This window comes from Staurois parvus, unplaced genomic scaffold, assembly GCF_062004578.1.
Source record: "Staurois parvus isolate SC_StPar_1 unplaced genomic scaffold, SC_StPar_1.0 ptg000186l, whole genome shotgun sequence".
Classification (NCBI taxonomy): Eukaryota; Metazoa; Chordata; class Amphibia; order Anura; family Ranidae; genus Staurois; species Staurois parvus.
In genome coordinates, this window is record NW_028317982.1 from 2,832,553 (window position 1) to 2,851,505 (window position 18,953).

The 18,953-nt window shown below is 42.1% G+C and overlaps 1 pseudogene across 1 annotated transcript in view; it reads left to right on the forward strand.

Moving 5' to 3' along the window:
* Positions 1 to 8,043: 8,043 nt before the first annotated feature.
* The window catches only part of LOC149462083 (proton channel OTOP1-like), a 65,418-nt pseudogene continuing 54,508 nt past the window's right edge, over positions 8,044 to 18,953 (forward strand). Inside the window, exon 1 of the transcript XR_016312718.1 lies at positions 8,044 to 8,467. The product of XR_016312718.1 is annotated as a proton channel OTOP1-like (transcript). The remainder of the gene's footprint in view (positions 8,468 to 18,953) is intronic.

The window sequence follows — 18,953 nt, forward strand, 5'->3', positions numbered from 1 at the left end:
TATATAAATGAAAAAAAGACCAAACATTTTGAAGAAACTAACACCAATATTTTTTACTTTCTACTATAAAACATATCCAATAAAGTTTCTTCATAAATTTGGGCCAAAATGTATTATGCTACATGTCTTTTGTAAAAAAAATCCCACTAAGTATATATTGATTGGTTATAGTGTCTATAAACTATGGTGTATATATATGTGTATATATATATATATATATATATATATATATATATATATATATTGATTGGAATTTTTTTTTTTTATACTAGTAATGGTGGTGATTAGTAACTTATAGTGGGACTTTGATAGTGTGGCAGGCAATCCGATACTGGGTGGGACCTGCCACTGACATCATCAGTGACACTAATACAGCAATCAGTGATAATACTGTATTTATTATTAGTACTGTCACTGTACTAGTAACACTGGCCTGGAAAAGGTTTACATCTCATGGTAATAAAGGGATTAGGCGTGTACTTAACAAGTATTAACGTGTGTATTACAGGTGAAACTCGAAAAGTAAGAATATCGTGCAAAAGTTCATTTATTTCAGTAATGCAACTTAAAAGGTGAAACTAATATATGAGATAGACTCATTACATGCAAAGCAAGATAGTTCATTGTCATAATTCTGATAGTTGATTTGTCATAATTGTGATGATTATGGCTTACAGCTCATGAAAACCCCAAATCCACAATCTCAGAAAATTAGAATATTACATGCAATCAATAAAACAAGGATTGTACATAGAACAATATCGGACCTCTGAAAAGTATAAACATGCATATTTACTCAGTACTTGGTTTGGGCCTCTTTTGCAGCAATTACTGCCTCAATGCGGCGTTGCATGGAAGCTATCAGCCTGTGGCACTGCTGAGGTGTTATGGAAGACCAGGATGCTTCAATAGCAGCCTTCAGCTCTTCTGCATTGTTCGGTCTCATGTCTCTCATCTTTCTCTTGGCAATGCCCCAAAAATTCTCTATGGGGTTCAGGTCAGGAGAGTTTGCTGGCCAATCAAGCACTGTAATCCCACGGTCATTGAACCAGGTTTTGGTGCTTTTGGCAGTGTGGGCAGGTGCCAAGTCCTGCTGGAAAATGAAGTCAGCATCCCCATAAAGCTCGTCTGCGGAAGGAAGCATGAAGTGCTCCAAAATCTCCTGGTAGACGGCTGTGTTGACCCTGGACTTAATGAAGCACAGTGGACCAACACCAACAGACGACATGGCTCCCCAAATCAACACAGACTGTGGAAACTTCACACTGGACTTCAAGCATCTTGCAGTGTGTGCCTTCTACACTACAGGTGGCCATTCACAAAGCACAGGGCATCTCGCGCATGCGCAGTAAGCACCTGGCTGTGAAGGCTGTCACAGCCGGGTGCCCACACTGAAGATGCCGATGCCGGGGAGAGAAGACGGCGGGTGAAAGCAAGACACCGCTGGACCGAGGAACAGGTAGGAATGAGGAGCAGGTTCTTCTGCACAGTAGAGCCGAGCAGCCGGCCCGCTATTCTAACACGGCGACGGCGGGCATACCGGGCCGGCCACTGTATATTCGCTCCATAAGATGCTCAGACATTTTCTCCCATTTTTTTGGGGAAAAAAGTGCGTCTTATGGAGCGAGAAATGCGGTAATCCCAATCTTTTCCCCATTCCTAATTGACTTTGTTTCTTGGGTCATGCACATACATATTAACCACTTCTGCTCCAGAAGAATTACCCCCCTTCAGGAAAAGGCCGTTTTTTGCTATAGGGCGCTGTGTTACTTTAACTGACAATTGCGCGGTCTTGCAAAGCTGTACATAAATGAAATGTACATAATTTATTCCCACAATAATAAAGCTTTCTTGTGGTGATATTTGATCATCACTGTTTTTTTTTTATTTTTTGCATTATAAACAAAAAAAGAGCGACATGTAAAAAAAAGAAATATGTTTTACTTTCTGCTTTAAAACATATCCAATAAAAAAAAAAATCTAATTTCTTCATAAGCTTAGGCCAAAATGTATTCTGCTACATATTTTTGGTAAAAAGAATCCCAATATTGATTAGTTTGCGCAAAAGTTATAGCATCTGCAAACTATGATATATATACTGGAATTTTTTTTTTTATACTAGCATTGGCAGTGATCAGCAACCTATAGCAGGACTGCAGTGGACGGTCTGACACTAACGGACACTCTGTGGGAACCAGTGACACGAAAAAACAGTGATCAGTGTTAAAAATATACACTATCACGTTATTAATGACACTGGCTGGGTGGGGTTAAACATCTAGGGTGATGACAGGGTTAACTGTGTGCCTAGCTATTTGTTTTGCCTACACTGGGTGCTGTTTTTACTAAGCAGTCTGCTAGATTTTATTGCCTGCTTTGCAGGGAAAGAAAACCTAGCAGATCGCTGCCGACAGGACACAGCTCTGCCTTGTTTACATAGGCAGAGCTGTGTCCTGTCACTCTCCTTGATGATCAATCGGTGCTGGCGCTCATCCATTGGCTATCACCTGTTGATCGGCTTCTGCTGTGTCCAATCACAGCAGAAGCAGAACTCTGGCATTCTGTGTGCCCCCTGTAGCGGAAGTGCAAAATCACCTTTATATAAGTGGGTAAATGAATGATCTCCCAACTCCAATACAAAAAGAATCTTATTAGAATATTCACTCTACACTCACTAGAAAAAAAAAACAAATGGATCCGAATGTCGCATTATTTTGGTTGCTTGATATATTAAAAAAGTCCCAAACTATTGCATTATGTAATCCAAATGAAACAAATTAATTTGATGTTTTTACTATAATTTATTTCGGATTAGCTGAAATGTGTTGCTATTGTGATTTTGAGATTCGGATACATCCGAATCATGCAATTTTCTTCTGAATTTCAATTTGTAACAAAATGAGTCGTACCTGTCTCCATTTTATCCCGGCATCAGACAGTATGCTGATGCTACCTACAGTTTATACAGCGCTGATAGCAACTGCATTTTTTATTAATGGAAATAGTTTATTGAAATGAATGATCTAAAGTCTGGAGTTAGGCTTGAAGACCAGCAAGAAAGGTACTTCAATTCTTCAAAGCACACTTCCAGATGATGAGCAATATTTATAAAGGTTACAAGCCCTCCTTTAAATAAATGTCTGTTATATAGCTACACGATGTTTCACATAAATATATTCAGTAAATGCTGCGTTTAATACTGCAAGAGTCTCAATTATGTAATACATCCAAATACAAGTTTTTCATGCAAGATTGTTCAACATCAAACAAACAAGTCGTGGATCCTGCCGTATTATCCAGCAGTCAGTTACTAATTATCTCATGGTAAAAAAAAATTATATATACAGTATTTATATATATATATACTTATTTAAAGGATTTCCTTACATTTACATGGAAAAGGTGGAGCCAATTGTACTTTTATGAGAGGCGTGCAATTTTATGTCTGTGCAATTCTATCCTACTATAGATGCAGTCACATTGCTGACGTCCCCAGGAAGCCTATTTAAAAGGGATCAAAACCGGTAATTACTCAGAACACATAAAGCAGCTCTACTCCTCCAGAGGAATCACTGGGAATGGTACATGATATCTAATCGGTAAGTAAGATGCTTCATCCTGAATTTCTTCTGTACAGTCTTTTTATGAATATTCTCTGAAAACTTTTTGGTATCTTTCATCAGCTTACTATTTATAGGAGAACAATAAACACAATCACAAGTTAGTCTACAAAAATATTTTTTAATAATACTCTTTGACGGATATATAAAAGTTTATGGAACATGTCAGAACTGAAGCCATATGAAATGACGGTGACCTATAATATTTTTTTTCTTAGTATAGCAGCATTTCTACATTCTCTTGGAGGAATTAAACTAACTATAACCTCTACAGATAAAACGATGGCAGCTGCCATTACTATTTTGCTTTTAAAGGTGCAAGTTTTTGGGCTGCCATCCTGACTTCACCTCCCGATTAGTAGGTGAACTGGAACCAGCATGCAGGATGGAAGCTCACACACTTTGGACTTTTCTGGCTCTATGCTTGTTCCAAGTTCAAGATTAAAATAGTGAAGCCAGGATCTGGATGACAACCCTGCAGACTGGACCTTTAAAGTGGGGTACACACTGTAAGAAACATTCTGTACAAGCAACTATCGTGCAATTTTTGTATAGTGTGTACACAACTTTCAACATCTGATTCAGACTTTCGAAACAAAAATTTCCAAAAGGAAAAACTCCAATATTTTTATCATACGTAAATCTGTACAAGGAAAAATTGTTCGATTTTCGTATAGTGTGTACTTTCCGCATCCAATTTTGACTTTCCAAATGAAAATTTCAAAAGGGAAAAACTCCAATATTTTTATTGTACATGAACAGAACTAATGATTTTAATTAAATGTGTACTGTTTTCTTACAAGAAAAATCAGATACGAAACAATGCACATGATCAGAAACAATAAACAACAATCTACATTCCAATGTTTCTACATAAAAATAAAAGCCTTTGTTGTTTGAGAATTTTTGTACAATTAGCACCATCCTCGTGTTCGACTTGATTTTCCTATACTGGGTACCCAGCATTGTAAGGTTGAATTAGCGAAGGAACATCCTGTGTTGCTGGCAGGTTCTCTTTAACCTCTTCCCAATCGCGCTATAGCCGAAAGACGGCTACAGCGCCGTTGTCTAGTTCTGTGCATGGACATCCTCCCAGAACACACCCCCTGCACACCCCCAGCGGCAGGCAACCGGCACCGCCGGTGATCGCTGTGTCCAACGGACACACCTGATCATGTGATGTGATAAAAGGCCAATCACAGCGGTCTTTTACCATGTAATCAGCTGTGTCCAATGACACTGCAGATCACCGGGTAAATACAGTTGCCGGTTATCGGCTGTACTTTCCTCACACTGTCATAGCATGAGGAAAGTACTGCTGATAACCGGCAATTGTCAGAAAAGAGATTGGCACTGATGATCAGGGCACTGATGATCAGTGCCCTGATGATCAGTACCCAGCAGTGCCGCCAACCTGTGCCCAGCAGTGCCGCCAACCTGTGCCCAGCAGTGCCGCCAACCTGTGCCCAGCAGTGCCGCCAACCTGTGCCCAGCAGTGCCGCCAACCTGTGCCCAGCAGTGCCACCAACCTGTGCCCAGCAGTGTCACCCACCTGTGCAAAGCAGTGCCCCCCATCAGTGCCACCCATCAGTGCCCATCAGTGCTGCGAGTCAGTGCCACCCATCAGTGCTACCCATCAGTGCCACCTATCAGTGCAGCATCATCAGTGCCAGCTCATCAGTGCCGCCTATCAATGCTGCCTATCAGTGCTGCCTATCTGTGCCACCTCATCAGTGCCCATCAGTGCAGCCTCATCTACGCACATCAGTGAAGGTGAAAAATTAACCTGAATTCCTCATTAGTTGCTGGAGGTCCAGTTGGAATTAAAAAAAAATAAGTCAACAGCTACAAAAACTGTAGCTGCTGACTTTTAAAAAATGGACACTTACCTGTCCCTCGATCCTGCGGTGTCCTCACACTGGCCGGGTTGACCAACCGTCCTCTCTGCAAGATGCCAGCATCTTCAGTGTGGGCACCCGGCTGTGACAGCCAGGTGCAGATTGCGCATGCGCAAGAAGCGCTGCACTTTGTGAATGGTCCCGTCGTCTTCTGGGACCTGTCACGTGTCCCAGAAGACTACAGGGAGGGAGGGGAGGAGGACAACGTCCGCTTCCTATCGCCTAGGCAATCACAACGGAAGTGGGAGTGTGTACCTTTCAAATTTGGGTACCCCTCCCCAAAGGTGCCAATCCTTAACGGAGCTGGAGCCAAAGCCTCAAGGTGGAAATTTCTATTTTGGGTGGAGCTCTGTTTTAAACTTCACTACATTCTGAGTTCCTGACCTGAAGCAAGTACCCTGTGAAGTTGGTACTAAACCTGCATACTAGAGCAATGACCAACTAGGCAGTAAAGTCACACAGAATCATAGGCAGGCAGGAAGCAGGCGGTTAGGAATGACATTCCAGGTATTTTATCATTCCGTACGATGGATTCATATATCAGCTATTTTCTGCTGGGGTTGACGAATGCCATTTTCAAAAGTGTATGTAGGCATTAGCTACAAAAATCTTTAACAATAAAGTAGAATTTACTCATTCATACATAAAGTTCAAAGATTTATTCATAGCAAAAGTGTTTTTGAATTATGGGCAATCGGTGCATATTATATATGCTGCCCCTTGTGACCTGCTCCCATGCTTGCCTCCAGATCTTCTCCAAAGCCACTCCCATATTCTGAAACTTCCTATCTGTCCAACGGTCTTCCACTCTGTCCGCCCTTAGGTGACCCCTGAAAATCTGTCTCTTCAAGCCTATCCTATGTCCACCGCGCTTTTTCTTTCTCCATCAGCTCATACCTCACATTTATTACCTATAGTATCACTTGACTCTCCTTTTTAGATTGTGATTCCTCTTGTGTTAAATTATATTGTAATTGTACTGTCTCCCTCTATTTTTAAAGCACTGTATTATAATTATAATAATAATAATAATAATATATGAAGAGCTTGAGTGGTGTAACCACAAGTTAAAGTGATATTAAAGGTTTGGGTTTAAAAAAAATAACAAACACGTTATACTCACCTGCTCTGTGAAAGAGCAGCCCTGATCCTCCTCTTCTTGGGTCCCACTGCTGGCCTCTCCCCCCTGCTGAGTGCCCCCAGAGCAAGCTTCTTGCTTTTGGGGGCACTTGTGCATGCTCACTCCCGAGCCCTGCGCTGTGTGTCTATAAGACACTCAGAGTGCAGCTCAGCCCCGCCTCTGCTCTGTCCTCGCTGGCTGTGATTGACAACAGTGGGAGCCAATGACTCCTGCTGCTGTATCTCAGCCAATGAAGGGAGAGAGACCCAGGAGAGCTGGATCGAGATCAGGCTCAGGTAAGTATTAGGGGGTTGTGAGGGGAGTAGCACACACAGGGTTTTTTACCTTCATACATAGAATGAATAAAGGTAAAAAAGACCTTCAGCCTTTACAACCGCTTTATTGCCTAATATTCTCAATGAACTTCCTAAACCCTTACACAGGTCTAACAAATGTTTCCATGAAATAGGAAGCATTGGTTTGCATATATTGCAATACATGTTCAAGTGGGCCAACTGCAACTAAGTGTGGACACATCTGATCACATGACATGGTAAAGGGCCAATCACAGTGGCCTTTTACAATGTGATCAGCTGTGTCCAATTACAGTTGATCACCATGTAAATACCAGGCAGTACTTTCCTCACGCTGTCACAGCATGAGGAAAGTACTGCTGATAATCAGCAAGTTTGAAAGGAGACATCTACACTGATAATCAGGGCACTGATTATCAGTGCAGCCTCAAAAGTGCCCATCAGCACCCAGCAGTGTTGCCAATCTGTGCCCGTCAGTGCTGCCAATCTGTGTCCATCAGTGCCGCCAGTCAGTGCCACCTATCAGTGTCACCAGCTAATACCACCTATCAGTGCTGCCTATTAGTGCCCATCAGTGCCACCTAACAGTGCTCATCATTGCCGCCTATCAATGCCACATATCAGTACAACATCATCAGTACCTCCTCATCAATGCCCACCAGTGCCGCCTCATCAGGGCAGCCTATCAGTGTCCATCAGTGCTACCTATAAGAGCCTCCTCATCAGTGCCTATCAGTGCAGTCTACCAGTGCTCATCGGTGCAGCATCACTCATCAGCGAAGGAGAAAAATTACCTGTTTGCAAAAATTTAGAATAGAAACTAAGAAAAACTTTTTTTGTGCTAAAAACCACTAACATGGAAAAACCCAGCTAAACGCTAGTACAAACATGCTAAAAAAACACAGAAAAACTTGCGTTTTAACACGACTTTATATAGCTAAAGCTACTGGCATTTTTAAAAGTGTGCATGAGGGTTTAAGGATCTGTTGGGCTTAATAAGTCACTGCTAATAGTGGGAAATGTTTGTTTGACCATTATATTGTATATGACCTTTGCAGGAATTGTGCTAACCCTATGCGGACATTATCATCATGCCTGTGGATGTGATTAATAACCGTCATCATGAGCCAGTCAACACAGCAATGAATAACAAGCCACATGATATAATGGAGGTGACATGTCATGGTTCTACCTATGCACTGGAAGACATACTACCCCCTCCTCTGATCAATGACCTCATTGAAGAGGTGAATAAAGATGCCCATGGCCAGCTACATAAAAATAGTGAGGTTGCCAGCAGTCAGTATGGAGTTAATATTTTCATTGTTGGACTCTTCTTGATGCTTGCTGTTCATCTAAAAATCCTCAGACTGACTGAGAGCGATCGTCTCATCTTCCTGGTCATCCTGATGCTGATCCAGGTGGTATGGATGACATTTTATATCTGTGTCAGTGACAGGAAGAAATGGGCCTCCACAGAGAAGGATGGACATGCTGGGGCCAGGTGGCTGAGATGTAAGTTAAAAATAATTATTACAAAGTCTGAATATTGCTGTCATATTATAACCCTAACCAGGTCCAATTCTACTGACACCAACATTAAAGGGCTTTACTGATTTACTAGAGATGTACTCCATCCCTACTTGAACCTCTTGATAGTTAAAAGGTAAAGGCAGCAATTGTAACAGGATTCATGTTTTCATGTTATTGCTCACCCTAACTAGACACTGTTCTTTCTCTTTTCTCACTAGTGCTGCTTGGGTAGATTGAACCCAAAACATCACAGATATGTCTACTAAAGCTCAACTTCAGCCAAACCAATTTAAGATGGGAAAAGATTAAATATATATATTTCTTATAATTTATTATTAGGCATTTTCATTAATAATAAAAAGTACAGTAGAACAAAGGGAAAGCAGTTATGAGAGGATTGTTGACATAGCTCAGCGAATGTCTTTTCACTTTCAAAGAGAAAATACTCAATAGTCAAGGTACAAGGTAAGCTGCCATACAGGAAGAAGGAGTCTACAACTGGTGGAGCCTATCGAGTATTAGCAGATAAAGCGCAATGGCAAAATAGGATGTAATTATCTCAAATGGAGTTTTAAGCCTACTGCACACGATCAGAAAATTGTATGAAAAATACCGCTTTCAAAAGCAATCGTACGATAATCTAATTCAGTATTTCTCAACCTTTTTGCAGTCAAGGCACCCTTTAAAATTCTGAACAGTCCCGAGGCACCCTTTAAATTCTGAACAGTCCCGAGGCACCCTTTAAATTCTGAACAGTCCCGAGGCACCCTTTAAATTCTGAACAGTCCCGATGCACCCTTTAAATTCTGAACAGTCCCGAGGCACCCTTTAAATTCTGAACAGTCCCGAGGCACCCTTTAAATTCTGAACAGTCCCGAGGCACCCTTTAAATTCTGAACAGTCCCGAGGCACCCTTTAAATTCTGAACAGTCCCGAGGCACCCTTTAAATTCTGAACAGTCCCGAGGCACCCTTTAAATTCTGAACAGTCCCGAGGCACCCTTTAAATTCTGAACAGTCCCGAGGCACCCTTTAAATTCTGAACAGTCCCGAGGCACCCTTTAAATTCTGAACAGTCCCGAGGCACCCTTTAAATTCTGAACAGTCCCGAGGCACCCTTTAAATTCTGAACAGTCCCGAGGCACCCTTTAAATTCTGAACAGTCCCGAGGCACCCTTTAAATTCTGAACAGTCCCGAGGCACCCTTTAAAATTATGGACAGTCTTGAGGCACACCATTCTAAAATGTGAAAAACTATTCTAATAGTTTATATAACGCAGCAACATCCACACATGTAGGACACTTTAGAGGTGATTCATTCTTCCAAAGCAAATACACTTTTGCACACTGGTACTGACTAGTATTCCAATGTTTTTCTTCTCCCTCAGTTTTTCTCCATCACTGAGCTAATGTGACCCCAGCACTGATGGAAAGGGGCAGGGGAGGGGCAAACTAGGATGCTGTGCAGGCTACTGACATCCTCCTTATCAACTGATAGCCGGCGCTAGAAGGTTGTAATGGTGCACAATGAAAACTTGTGGCTTTGTGTAACTAGAAGACAGGCTTGTTCCACCTGCTGACCTGTATACAAGTTTTGGACAATTTTTAGACATTTTGCTAAGGCACCCCTGAAGAAACCTCAAGGCACCCCAGGGTTCCTGGGCACCCTGGTTGATAAAGGCTGATCTAATTGTTAGTACACAGCCTTTGTTTGAAATTATTTGAAGGGACAAAGAAACTACATCTGAAAATACATTACATCACTTCTGAATTTATATTCTGTTGTATAAGAATTTTCAGAACTTTAGTAACTTCTTTGATATGGAACTAGCATGCAGAAACAAAAATGGACTATCCGACCGCGCATAGGAAATGCGCATATGTATATCAAATCCCACAGATGTCGTTATCCTCCAGGAAGAGGTGTCATCAGTCGATCTGCTGGGCTAACAGGGCCTCCTTAGATTTGGATCAGCCAAGGTATATGTTCCTTCCAGGTGCAGGATTCCCTCCTCTGGATGGGATATGTAGCTGTGTCTGCCAGCCCCTCAGTGAGGGGTAAAAATAGGGAGAGTACCCATAGTGTAGTATGTAGAATGTTTTATTGGTACATGAAATCTTTAAAAATCAGGTCAGTGAAAAAAAAATGCTGGCACATTGCCAGAAGAACACACAGTGAGGAGTTAATAAAAGAAAGTAAAATACTGACCCTAGTAATGGTTGGCCGCCAGACCTCCACGTGGTCCTGACAGCCTGTGACGCCTGATCTCGCCGTCCAGACCACGTGGAGGTCTGGCGACCAACCATTACTAGGGTCAGTATTTTACTTTCTTTTATTAACTCCTCACTGTGTGTTCTTCTGGCAATGTGCCAGCATTTTTTTTTCACTGACCTGATTTTTAAAGATTTCATGTACCAATAAAACATTCTACATACTACACTATGGGTACTCTCCCTATTTTTACCCCTCACTGAGGGGCTGGCAGACACAGCTACATATCCCATCCAGAGGAGGGAATCCTGCACCTGGAAGGAACATATACCTTGGCTGATCCAAATCTAAGGAGGCCCTGTTAGCCCAGCAGATGGACTGATGACACCTCTTCCTGGAGGATAACGACATCTGTGGGATTTGATATACATTTGCGCATTTCCTATGCGCGGTCGGTGAGTGCGCATTTCTTCCATTTTCCGGATCTGATACAAGCTGTGTTCACCTAATTTATGAATCGATCGCAGGATTTTATGAACATTTATCTTTGATCGAACTATTTAGATCGAATTTCATAGAATTTTATATCGTGTTATTTAGCGCTGCACTTTACTTATTTTTCTTTATCAGAGGTGGTTGTGATCATCTTTAGTGCTTTTAGCTGCTTATGTGACAATTTATCAGTAGCGCTCACTTTGTTCTATATCAAAAATGGACAATCATTTGTCTGAAATTCATATCGTGTGTACAAGGCTTAATGCCATCAGGACCTGCCAAATGCAACTTCAGACATCAATCTAGCAGCAAAGGTCAAACAACTGGCATTTTAGGCAGGCTGATCGCCTCCATGCCACACCGCATTGATGCAATAATTCATGCAAAAGGAGCCCAGGCCAAGAATTGAGTGCACACTATACTGTACATCACAGGTGTCAAATTGGCTGCCCTCCAGCTGTTGCCAAAATACAGGCCTCATGAGCATTGCAAGGCTGGCAGTTACAAGCATGACTCCAAAAGGCTGAGGCATGATGAGACTTGTAGTTTTGCAACAGCTGGAGGGCCGCCAGTTTGACACCCCTGCTGTACATGGACATACTTTTCAGTAAGCCAACTTTTCTGTATTAAAAATCCTTTTTTTTGTTGGTCTTATGTTATATTCAAATTTTCTGAGATACTGAATTTTGGGTTTTCACTAGCTATAAGCTAGTAAATCATCAAAATCATCAAAATTAAAAGAAATAAATTCTTGAAATATATTACTCTGTGTGTAATGAATCTATATAATATAGGAGTTTCACTTTTTGAATTTAATTACTTAAATTAACTTTTTGATGATATTCTAATTTATTGAGATGCACCTGTAAATCACAAAAGTGGCTGGACGGAATTACAAATCCTTTGGTAAACAAGGCAAGCCACTAAATCAGAAGTGCTGAACCTTTTGAAGAACGAGAGCCACTTAAGTGATTTGGTAACCGGACGCGGGCCACAATGAAATTAAATGGTTCAGAACTTTGAATTTTTTTTATTTTGAATAACATAATGAACATTTTCCTCCTGCTGCTTTTAGCTGTTGCAGGAGGAAAATGGGAGAGGATCAGTTCCTGTATACTGTATGCTGCCGCCCCTTCTGTCCAAGTGTAAAACAGAATTTGACAGGAAGGTCGCACGGGCCCCTGAAGCATGGGGCGGGGTCGCCATTGTGACCCCTGACACTACACCACTGGTTGAGGAGTGTGGTAAAAACATGTCTCAACTATGGGGTTTTAACCTTCCCACTCAAACTGCAAACTGCAAATGTAAACGAGCCTTTACTGTCCTGAGCCCTGTGTAAGGCTGCTTTCACAATGATGCGTTGCGGTATTCTCCCATACGGCAGCTGAATAGGTCCGGGGCAGGGGCAGACTGACAACTCATGGGGCCCCCAGGCAATAGGGGATCATGGGGCCCCTGTGTCCTTGCCCAAACTCAAAAAAGCCTATGAAAAAGGTACCAGGGGCATCTCATGGGGCCCCCTACTGGCCCTCAGGCAGTGCCCAAGTTTCCAAATGGTCAGTCTGCCCCTGATATGAGTAATTGTTTGGTAGGAAGCTGGTGGCTGCCAGCATCTTAGCAACCATGAGCCTCATGACAGCTTTCAAACACAAAATGCCCCGTGCTGAGCACTAGCTTCTCTTAATTATTGCCAGTTTCCAAATCTGTGAACTCATGGTAATTATTTACTGCAATAGGCTTGCTTGAATGAGGTAGTTTTAAAAGAACTATCAAAAAGTGTTTACAGGTTTATTGGATTCCCCAGACAGTGTACAGTGAATCCAGAAAGTATTCACAGCGCTTAACTTTTGCCACATTTTGTTATGTTAGTCTTTTTCCAAAATGGATAAAATTATTTTTTTTCCTCAACATTCTACAAACAATACCCCATAATGACAACATGAAAGAAGATCGTTTTGAAATCTTTGCAATTTATGAAAAATGAAAAAAAAAACCACGTACCTAAGTATTCACAGCCTTTGCTCAATACTTTGTTGAAGCACCTTTAGCACCAATTACAGCCTCAAGTCGTGTTGAGTATGATGCTACAAGCTTGGCACACCTATTTTTGGGCAATTTCTCCCATTCTTCTTTGCAGTGCCTCTCAAGCTCCATCAGGTTGGATGGGGAGCGTTGGTGCACAGCTATTTTCAGATCTCTCCAGAGATGTTCAAGTCTGGGCCCTGGTTGGGCCACTCTAGGACATTCATAGAGTTGGCTGTAGCCACTCTTTTGTTATGTGGGCTGTGTGCTTAGAGTCATTGTCCTGTTGAAAGATGAACTGTCGCCCCAGTCTAAGGTCCAGAATGCTCTGGAACAGGTTCTCATCAAGGATGTGTCTGTACATTGCTGCATTCATCTTTCCTTAGATCCTGACTAATCTCCCAGTTCCTGCCGCTGAAAAACATCCCCACAGTATGATGCTACCACCTCCATGCTTCACTGAAGGGATGGTATTGGCCAGGTGGTGAGCGGTGCTTGGTCTCCTCCAGACATGACGCTTGGCATTCAGGCTAAAGAGTTCAATCTTTGTTTCATCAGACCAGAGAGTTTTGTGTCTCATGGTCTGAGAGTCCCTCAGATGCCTTTTGGCAAACTCCAGGCGGGCTTCTATTTGCATTTTACTGAGGAGTGGCTTCCGTCTGGCCACTTTCCCATATTGGTGGGAGTGCTGCAGAGATGGTTGCTCTTCTGGAAGGTTATACTCTCTCCACAGAGAAACACTGGAACTCTTTTAGAGTGACCATCAGGTGCTTGGTTACCTCCCTGGCTAAGGCCCTTCTCCCTGGATTGCTCATTTTGGCTGGGCGGCCCGCTCTAGGAAGATTCCTGGTGGTTCCAAACTTCCTCCATTTACAGATGGTGGAGGCCACTGTGCTCATTGGGACCTTCAATGCTGCAGACATTTTTCTGTATCCTTCCCCAGATCTGTGCCTTGATAAAATCCTCTCTCGGGGGTCTACGGACAATTCCTTGGACTTCATGGCTTGGTTTGTGCTCTGACATGCACTGTTAACTGTGGGGCCTTATATAGACAGGTTTATGCCTTTCCTAATCACATCCAATCAACTGAATTTCCCAAAGGTGGCCTCCAATCAATTTGTGGAAACATCTCAAGGATGATCAGTCGATACAGGATGCAGCAGAGCTCAGTTTTGAGTGTCATGGCAAAGGCTGTGAATACTTATGTACACATGTTTTTTTTTTTTATTTTTAATAAATTGCAAAGATTTCAAAACAAACTTCTTGTCATTATGGGGTATTGTTTGTAGAATGTTGTTGCTGTACATTGAAGGATTACAGTGATCTTCAGTAACTAATTATACAACCTATAAAACAATCATATGCAAAGATTTCTAAACAATAAATCTTTTTGATTTTATCAGATGCAATACATCACAGGAATGCTTTCTTTTGAATCCGACATATGTGTTCAGGAAGGTCAAATGTACAATATGTATTTATTAACCTATTGTACACTCTGTAGCCTTGATCGCAAAGTCTGAGAGTAGCTGTAAACAATCTTATCCTTGGGGACCTCATCAAAAATCCATAGCCTGCAGGATTGAGATCTAACAAAGGACCTGAATGGATAGTTCAGGGACATTCAATGTAAAGATGAAGGTTAGATGGTGCATTGCGTACAAGGAATATGAGAATGTATTTTAATTGTTTAATATATAATGTATTTGTATTTAATGGATTGTATTATACTTTAAAAATATGCTTTCGTATTTCTGTATTTGTCCATTAGTGCCTTTGGTTGCTATGACTTGCTCATTAATGTACTTACTGTACTTACTGCATGTTGATATATTTCCTAATCATTAGTTAATATACAGAAAATGGCCACTCAACCTCCTCAAAAGAATTAATTCCATTCACACTTTTGTTTGGACACAAGTGATGAGGAGTTGGGGAGATTGGTTTGATCCCACATCCATTGAAGGACTTACATCATTGTGTGGTGTTGGGTTACACACTCTGTTTTTCTACTCTGCACAAATTTGTATTCATGTATTTTTGATGTATTATCAGGAATTTAGCAAGCGCCTATTTTTATTTAGCATATTTTATCACTGTTACTGTACTAATGACACTGGCTGGGAAGGGATTAACATCTAGGGGCAATCAAAGGGTTAACTCTGTGCCTAACAATGTGTGATATGTGCTGCTTTTATTAATAGAGGTGGCTGTTTTTTCTCCCTGCTTTACAGGGAGAAAAGACAGCCAAGTCACTGCTCCCTGTACAGAGCCCTGTGTTGTTAGTAAACACAGGGCTCTGTGCTGTGACTTGCTAAGCCTATCGGCAATGATTTATGGCTGGGACTTGCTGATCAATTTGTGCTATACTGAATGATGGCACAAATCGTGCAGGGGACGACTGCGCGGTCCTGCAACGTTGTACATAAATTAAATTTATGTTATTTTTTCCACACAAATAGAGCTTTCTTTTGGTGGTATTTGATCACCTCTGCGTTTTTTTTTAATTTTTGTGTTATAAACAAAAAAAGATTGACAATTTAAAAACAAAAAACATTTTTTATTTTCTGCTTTAAACCATATCCAATAAATCAAATGTTTTGATAAATTTAGCCCAAAATGTATTCTACTACATTTTTGTTAAAAAATATCCCAATAAGCATATATTGATTAGTTTGTGCAAGAGTTAGAGTGTCTACAAACTATGGGACATATACTGGAGTTTTTAAATTAATTTTTTTTTTTAATACTAGTAATGACAGTGATCAGCGACTTATAGTGGGACTTCGATATTGCGGCGGACATTTTTACACTAACTGACATTTTTTGGGAACCAGTGACACTAATACAGTGATCAGTGCTAAAAATATACACTGACCCTGGCTGGGAAGGGGCTAAACATCTAGGGTGATCAAAGGGTTAACGGTATGCCTAGTCATGTGCTTGGTGTACATTAGATGGTGCTTTTACTAGGGGAAGTGAAGGATTGTGTTTCCAGCTTTGCAGGGTCACATGATCCTTCACTCCCCCCCCCCCCCCCCCCCCCGTCAGAACAGAACTATGCCTTGCTTACTTAAGCAGAGCTCTGTTCTGTGTCCTGCTGACGTTCGGTGGGTGCCGGCGGATATCTGTTCACCGGCACTTGCAGATCAGCTTCTGCTTTGAGCGTTCACAGCAGAAGCAATCAGCGATCCGCCGGTGGCGCGTTCACCCCCTATAGTGAAAGTGCAAAATCACACACACATATACAGTATATGATTTTGCATGGGGGGGGGCGCCCTGTAGCAGTAAAACTGCTATAGGGCGGACCTTAAGTGCATATACTGTCGGCGGTAACCACTAGCCTACAGGGCACTTAAACCCCCTTCCTGCCCAGGCCAATTTCCAGCTTTCAGCGCTGTTGAACTTTGAATGACAATTGCACGGTCATGCGATACTGTACCCATATGACATTTTTATCATTTTTTTGAGACAGATAGAGCTTTATTTTGGTGGTATTTAATCACCTCTGGCTTTTTTTATTTTTTCTTAAAACCAAAAATTACTGAAAATTTTGAAAAAAAAACGTTTTTTTCTTAGTTTTTGTTATAAAATTTTGTAAATAAGTGATTTTTCTCCTTCACTGATGTGCGCTAATGAGGCTGCACTGATGGGCACTGATAGGCTGCACTAATGGACACTGATAGGTGGCACTGATGGGCACTGATGAGGAGGCACTGGTAGGTGGCACTAATGGGCATTGACATGCATCACTGATGGGCACTGAAAGGCAGCACTCATATGTGGCACTAATAGGCAGCACTGACTGGCACTGATAGGTGGCACTGACTGGCACTGTTAGGTGGCACTGATAGGCAGCACTGACAGGCACTGATAGGCTGCACTGAGTACACTGATAGGTGGCACTCACTGGCACTGATAGGCAGCACTCACTGGCACTGATAAGTGGCACTGACTGGCATTGATAGGTGGCACTGACTGGCACTGATGGGTGACACTGAAAGGCAGCTCAGATGGGCACTGATATGTGGCATTGATGTGGCACTGATGGGCACTGGAATGTGGCATGGATGAGTACTGAGAGCTGGCACTGATGGACATTGACAGGTGGTGCAGCTGGGGCTACACAGATCATCAGGGCACACTGATCATCAGTGTTCTGATGATCTGTGTACATGTCCCCTCTGAGGAATGCTGATTACCAGCTCTCCTCTCCTCTCGAGCTGTCAGCTTGACAGCTCGTGGGGAGATGAAATCCGATAACCAGCATTTCCCTGTTTACTTGTGATCAGCTGTGATTGGATACAGCTGATCACATGACCGAGCCGAAATCTTTGGCTCTTTCCGTTGATCGGTTATCTGCTGTGTCCGAGGGACACAGCGCACCGCCAATCGCCACGCTGCTCTCTCTTGGAGTGAGCCGCGCATGCGTGGCGAGAATGGGAGGACGTCATATGACGTCCTCCCTGAATGAGAAAACCGCCTTGCGTCCGTCATTTTACTATATGGTGGGTGGGAGGCGGTTAAACATTAAATAAGTATATACAATGTACATGCCCCAGGACTCACTTCAGTGGTAATTCTTCTCTGTATATGTATGTTAGTTATACACTCACCGGCCACTTTATTAGGTACACGGCTAGTACTGGGTTGGGACCCCCTTTTGCCTTTATAACTTATTTCAGTCTTAATTCTGTGGCATAGATTCAACAAGGTATTCAAAACATTCCTCAGAGATTTAGGTCCATGTTGACATCAGTTACCGTTGCCATTCTATCATCTCGAACCAGTCTGCCCATTCTCCTCTGACATGAACAAGGTATTTTCGTCCACACAACTGCCACTCACTGGATATTTTCTCTTTTTCAGACCTCTGTAAACCCTAGAGATGGTTGTGCCTGAAACTCCCATTAGATCAGCAGTTTTTTAAAATGCTCAAACCAGCCTGTCTGGCACCAAAAACCATGCCATGTTCAAAGTCACTTAAATCCCCTTTCTTCTCCATTCTGAGGCTCAGTTTAAACTTCAGCAAGTTGTCTTCACCACATATAGATGTCTATATGCATTGAGTTGCTGCCATGTGATTGGCTGATTAGCAATTTGTGTTACCAAGCAATTGAACAGGTGTACCTAATAACGTGGCCGATGAGTGTAATGTCTAGACATATGTAACGCTACTCCTGCAGGAACCGCTTGGTAATTTGAGTTCTCTGTTCTGTGCCTCAACTCTAAGAACAACCTCAGTCCCTCTGAAACACCTGGTTGAAAGTTGTACAGTAGATACCTTTAACTTGGCTATGAATTAGCACCAGGAAATAGACACAAGACTGTTTAGTGGTAAATGAACTCAATGTATTGGTCTGGGCTGGGAACGAACAGTAGTTTGAGTAAATGTGAGCACACAAAAGGTAGGCTCAGACACAGTCCACTTGACAATATTATCACTATGCCAAGGTAACGTAGAACAAAGTTCTGCATCACTAGATTGGAATCAACACTCTAGTTCACTCTAGTAGGATGGCTAGGATATGGTGTAATGTCCTCTAAACGTCACTGTTAAGGCCTCTTTTGTATGGACGATCCGATTCGGTCCGCCTGCCCACTTTTCAGGCAGACCTGATCGGAACCTCCATTCTCCTTTATAGAGTGGCGGGTGTAAAGGAACGTGTCTGTTTACACCCACCAACATCCAATCCAAACTGACCCGCACAAAAGGGACGGATGCAGATCCAATTCCCCT